Here is a 6,321-nt window from a genome sequence, read left to right as displayed (position 1 = left end):
AGATGACCACACTTTGCTTGCTGTTCCTTGAGCTCCTATCCTCCACCTTTCTCAGCCACTGACTCCTCTGATTTCAACTAGATTTTTTCATTAGTAACTGCATCCTGCCCCATTATTCTCACTCTCCGGCTCTGCCACCTCCTATCTTTTCCTGAGTCCGATTCTCCTTCAACCCCACCAGTCCTACAACCTGTTGCTCCACCAAGCATCTCCACAAGTCCAAACTAATCTTTCAATGTTATCACACAAACTTGCTCTCCCCAAAGTTTTCTCCATCCTAGTAAATGGCAGCTTCATTTTTCTAGTTGCTCAAAACATTTCAGCTATCCTTGACTTCTTTCTCTCCACCCCCCATTTCCAACCCATCAGGAAATCCTTTCAAAATATATTCAGACTCTGACCCTTCTCACTACTTTCACTGAACCACCCGGACCAAACCACCATCACCTGCACTGTCAAACACCTCAATGCCCTCCTTGTGTCTCACCTTAGACTTTCCAGTCTAATGTAATTCTTTTAGCATCTTAGATCATGTCCCTTCTCTGCTCAAAACCTTTCAATGTATCCCATCTATATTAATGGAATACTGGCTCCATAAGAGATAAAAACCTCATACATAAATGGCATAAAACAATTTTTTTTAATCAAAAAGAATGTCTTATTATTTTCTATTATATGACAGGTTAATTCCCCCATATCTTTATTTAATTTCATTGTATTATTTACTCACACTTTTATTTATAAATTTAATCAACATTGTTAATGTAGTATAATTTAATAGAATTAACAAATATAATGTGAATTTATTTACAAATATATATGGGCATAAAACAATTTCTAAGTTTTATTTCTTACCTTCAAAATGTCCAAAATGGTTGGCCTGGTCAGTGAGTGGCTCTTGAACAGGAACTTGGATCCCTTCCATCCTCTGGTTTATAAGGTCGTCACAGAAAGAGGACTTGGAGAACTGTACATGGCTTTCTGATGGCTAGTAGTGGAAGATAGTGTACCATCAGTTCTGTCCTCCTTCCTTGGTCAGTGATCAGTCATTTAACCACCAGGGAAGGGAGGCTGGGAAACGTGGTCAAGTCGGATTCACAGAACGACAAGAGGAGAGTTTGGTAAATAGCCAGGATCTGCCACATCATCGCAGAATAAAAGCTGAAGTCCTTGCAATGGCCTCACAGCCCCACATGTGGCTCTCTCCCCCACCCCCCATCCCTGCTACCTGGTTGACCTCATACCCTCTCCTCCTACTGCACTCGAGCCACATGGCTTCCAGCAGTTCCTCAAACATTCCAAACATGCTCCCAGCTCCAGGCCTTTGCCCTTGCTGTTTGCTTTTCTCAGAATGTTCTTTACCACTGTCAGATGTTCACTCAGGTGTTAGCCTCTCATGAGTCCTCCCTGGCTGTCCTTTCTAAGATGGTAACACCACTCCCAATAGTCCCAAAGCTCTGCACTCTCCTCCTCTGCCTTATTTACTCCTTAGCACTTATCACCACCTCTTATCCTATATATTTTTCTTTTTAAATATTTTTAAGGTACTGGGGATTAAACAAGTGGTGCTGTACTACTGAGGTACATCAACAGCCCTTTGGATTTTATTTATTTATTTATTTATTTTGAGGCAGTCTTCTTAAGTTGCCCAGGCTGGCCGCAAACTTGCAGTTCTCTTGCCTTAGCCTCGCAGTAGCTGGGATTAAGATATGTGCCACCACTCACGAATTCTTTTTAAATCTTGTTCAGTATCTGTTTCACCTGCCCCTACAGACCAGAATATAAGCACCGTGACAAGAGTTTAATCCCTTTTGTTCACTGCTGTATCGCTAGTGCCTGGAACAGTATCTGACACACAGGAAACACTTAATACATCCATTTGAGGAGTGCAGGTTCAGTAGCAGCAAGCAGAGCTGGGTGGCTCGGCAGGGAACATCAGCCTCCATAATCAATGTCATCAAGTCTTCCACAGCAGTCCTTCAGTGCTGCTCTCAGGGAGTCCAGGGCTACAGGAGGACAGACGAATAAGCAGCATTATATAGCAAAATGTGGCAGTGCAGCTAATGGAGACATTTCTTATGTGTGTCACCTCTCTGGTCCTTTTCCTCTGCTACCTACTTTCTAACTCTGGGGCTCCCATGAGGCCTAATCTGCTTCTTTCTCCTCCAAATGCTCATCCATTCTTTTGGCTCCGTCAGCTGCCTCCTGGCCCAGTACCCCTCTCTTAACTTATCTCTTCCAGCCTATGGGGTCTTTCTTGCGTGCCTGCCTTCCTTTCTCCCTCCCTTCCTTCCTTCCTTTTATTTTTTTTTAACATCCGATGGGTAATATGACAAAGCAGTAACAAGGTTTAGAGGGAGGCACATCTCATACAATAGTGTGAACACCCACTCATGAATGTGATGCTCATGAACCAAAGGATCAAGTTCTTTCTTTTTAGATGTTCTTCCACAGCCTAGACCTACCATGTCCAGGACTTCACTCAATTCCCTCATTCTCCATGCATCTAGCTCACTCTCCCAGTCTCCTGTGATTAAAACTTTTAAGTTTTGAGTGCTTTCTTCATTTCTTTCATCCAAGTGGTCACTAAATCCAGGACTTACTTTCATCTTTAACATTTTTTTTTTGTTTTTAACTGACAAATACTAGTTTTTTTCCACTTTTAAAATCTCTCTTGCATAAAGGGTTCATTTCTATTTCCCTTCCCTTGCTAGGTCAGGTCCCTATCCACAGGGAATGTCAGGATTTGAGAGCTCTACCTCTAGCAGAATCTCACTACCTGTGTGGTTTTCACTATGACACTTCCAGAATAGTGGTTCTCCGACTAGGCTGCAGTTCCTGAAGGGCTGGGATGATGTCCCCTTCATCATGGGTTCACTGGTACCTAGCACAGTACCTGACTTCAAGGTGGCACTTAAAAAGAGTTTTGAATTGAAGTAATGCCTCCTGTTTTAAAGTCCACCATTTGAAGATGTGCCATCCTGAGAGAACCATTCTCAATCTTATTCCACAGGGGGCCCCACATAGGCACGTTTAGAAAACTTCCAAAAGGAGACTCACAATTCCCATTGCCTTCAGTTTAGGGTCCTCAGACTGTCAAGACCTTCCACGCCCTATCTAAACTTGCCATTTATGTCTTTCCTGCTTGGCTTTCTTTCTTGACCTTCCTCAGGCCCAACCTGGCCTAAAGATTTACCCTCCTCTCTGCTTCCCTTGATTCTGCTACTCCTTTTGTTGAATAGTCCATTTGGGACTTTCTTAGACTGGCCTGAGTCACACCTTCCTATGAATCCCTGTCTGGCTACCACCATGGTTCACTGGTATTCCTTTAATACCAGTCTTTCATCTTCGTACTTTAAACTAACTTGCTTTGCATTTAATTCTTTCATTAACTTACTACTTGTCTCAACTGAATTTTAAACTATAGAGTCTTTATGCTAGAACTCAGGTTTACAGCACAGTTGTGTTGAAAAGAGAAGCCCTCATCGGTATTTGTTTCAATTTCATGACACTAAAAAAGGAACAGGTGAGTTATGTCCTGTGTTTCTCTTAAACCAGAGTCATGCAATGAAGTCCACCTATTCAGTTCACTTAAATTACTGAGCAATTAGTTAGACCTGGGCAGTAAGCTCAGGGCTGCAAATACAAATAGGCAGATCCCTGCTCTGGAAGTTGGTCTGTTCCCCAAACTAAATTGTTATAGTTAAGCAATGTTGTGCAGCAAAATTTGGTAGTGTACCGGAGATACAAAGTGCTATGAAGGCAAATAAAAGAAGTGTTATTATGCTTAGTGGATTCAAAAAAGGTTTCCAGAGTTAACATCTGAATTGAAACTTCTATTGGCCTTCACAAACAGAAAATCAGGAAAACGCATTTATTCCAGGCAAAGGAAGGCGCTTGGTGGACAAAGAGTAGAGATGTGAAAGGACAAGTTGTTAAGAAATGCCTAGATGATGGTAGCCAGATCACTATAAGTGAAGGGGCGTGATGGAAGACGAAGCTGAAAGAGGATGAAAGGTAGCTAGAGGAAGATGCCAAGTTCGGGAGGCAGCGCCTAAGGGTAAGAGATTAGGATTGTTCACCGCTATAATGGCGGTGACACATAAAGTCGGATTTACGGTCTTGTGGGCATTAAGATTACTAGCACGGTAATTCTAGAAGTCCTGTGGAAGCAGAGTCACGCGCTATGAATGGGGACGTGGCGTCCGGACAGCCGCGCCCACACGGAGCCAGAGCACAGGACTGGGGCCTGCGGCGGGCCCAAGGACTAGAGTTGGGCGGGAATCTGGTTCACGCAACTCGGCGCGCTCGCGGGGACGTGGCGCTTTCCAGCCTATCCGGGCTACGCAATTGTGGGGCCAATGGCTACTCGGGGAAGCTCTGCGTCGACGGAGGGCTTGTTGATGATTGGTTGGGAAGACGCCGGCGAGAAGGATGAGGGCGGGGCGCGGGCCCGCTTCCGGTTGGGCGGTGCTTGAGCGTGTGAGCGGAGCCGGTGGGTAAGCCGCGGCCACTGTAACCTGGGCTGTGAGGCTGCGGAAAAAGGTAAGTACTGTGGTGCTCGGCCCTTCTGCCGCCGCCGTGTCTTTATTCGATTTCTCCCTGTCCCGGAGCCTTTCTCCAGGAGCGGCGTGGGCTTTTTTTCATTGGTGGCTCGTGTCTCTGCTGGCGCGGGTTCCGGGCCTGAGCATTTCCGTGATCCCAGGGCCAGCGGCGCGCAGCCTGCGATGGAACCCCCAACTAGCATTCCCACACGCTCTGGGAAGAGTGCTGCGTTCCGTCGAACTTTGGCTCCCTAACTCACGTTCTGTTGGCTACTGTTTTATGCCTGGCTTGCCGCGCGTCCTTTCTCTCGGATCTCTGATCTACACCATTCACAGTGTACCTAGACTAGAGGGTCACTTTTGCCTCCTGAAGGTCGGAGAGCAGGAGGGAAGGGTTATTGAATCTGCTGCCTGCCACCTCCCACTCACCCGCCTGCCTGAATCTGCCAGCCCCGCCCCAAGGCCACATCCCGGGGGTTGTTGCATCTGCCAATAAAGTCGTGTTCACTGACTTAAAGGGTGTAGGGAGAAGACGGAAAGTACGAATGAAGACCTATGTGATTTTTAAAAAAATTTATAAATGCAAAGAAAAATCGAAATTTTCGAGCTCCGGTGTTTGGTTCATACCCAAGTCAGCAGTGAGAACAGTCTTCAAAACTTTATTAAGGAATTGCTCCTTTTTTTTTTTTTTTAAAACCTCGTTTCGTTGCTTCAAACCCTAGATCCCGGTTCTGATTTTTGGCATACTGTGTTAGGAAGTAAACTTAATTCCCTACAGCTGCTATGATTAAGAGTCGTTGAGTGGTTTGCAGTTTGGAAAGCTACTTTTGTATCAAGGAAAAATCTCTCTGGGTTCCTGCTAAAACTTTTGGGTTTTTCATTTGAATTCCTAAGTATACAAAGTCCCAGAGAAGTGTTTTTTGAGAATTGAAGTATATTCATTTCCTGACTTGGACCATGAAATCAACGCTAATGAATTGTGAATAGGTGCATCTAGTTTGTTTTTGTTCTAGTATTTTGTTGAGCTTGGAAGTAGAGAACCCCAGAATCTCTGATAAATTACTGTTTGCCATGGAATGGAGCTTAACCTAAGACAAATGTATTTTTTCTTTACCTCGTTCAGTAGATTGAGTTAACCAAGTTCCAGATGATAGTCATCACTGAAGAATTTGTGGAACAGTTCAAATGAGGGATCAGAAATAACGTATAAATTGTATTTGTGTAGATAGGATGAGTTTTCCTCCTAGGCCTGATCTGAGTTTACAGTAATTCAAGGGTCTCCAGAGGGTTTGGGATTTTTTCTTTCTTTCTTTCTTTTTAAGAATCACAACTAGAAGAACCATAAACTCACAAAAATCTGAGTATTCTGGAGTGTATGGTACTCAAGTAGAGTTTTTTTTTTTTTTTTTTTTTTTTTTTTTGGCGGTGCTGGGGATTGAACCCAGGGCCTTGTGCTTAGGACACAAGCCCTCTACCAACTGAGCTATATCCCCAGCCTCAAGTAGAGCTTTGAAACCAATGTCTCATCATGTTTACTTCCATTCATCCGGTAATGTATCAAGAAATACTTAATGATAGCCGTGTATATACGTTGTACCAGAATAGGCAGTCAGTACATTGGTATTACAGATTTTCTGTAACCTGGAGATGCTGGGGATGTTGGAGGGATAGCAATTGGAAATGCGTGTTAGAACATAAGGCCCTAGATAGATCCTCTCTCTGAACTTTTCAATATAGATGTTGCTGATGTTGTAATTTATGTACTAGAGTTAAGACA

At 44.0% G+C, this 6,321-nt stretch overlaps 1 protein-coding gene and 1 long non-coding RNA gene across 2 annotated transcripts in view; one reads left to right on the top strand and one right to left on the bottom strand.

Annotated features, from left to right (window-relative positions):
• LOC306668556 overlaps window positions 1-1,018 on the bottom strand; it is a 50,214-nt gene extending 49,196 nt beyond the window's left edge. The window contains exon 1 of the long non-coding RNA XR_013765898.1: window positions 856-1,018. This is a non-coding gene — a long non-coding RNA (uncharacterized lncRNA). The remainder of the gene's footprint in view (window positions 1-855) is intronic.
• Window positions 1,019-4,448: 3,430 nt separating this feature from the next.
• The window catches only part of CALU (calumenin), a 32,156-nt gene continuing 30,283 nt past the window's right edge, over window positions 4,449-6,321 (top strand). The window contains exon 1 of the mRNA XM_079150906.1: window positions 4,449-4,545. The gene's annotated coding sequence lies outside the window, so the exon portion shown is untranslated. The remainder of the gene's footprint in view (window positions 4,546-6,321) is intronic.

This window comes from Sciurus vulgaris (assembly GCF_902686455.1).
Source record: "Sciurus vulgaris genome assembly, chromosome: 8".
In the NCBI taxonomy this organism is placed as follows: Eukaryota; Metazoa; Chordata; class Mammalia; order Rodentia; family Sciuridae; genus Sciurus; species Sciurus vulgaris.
The sequence above is the reverse complement of the archived record's forward strand: the minus strand, read 5'-3'. Positions and strand labels throughout refer to the sequence as shown.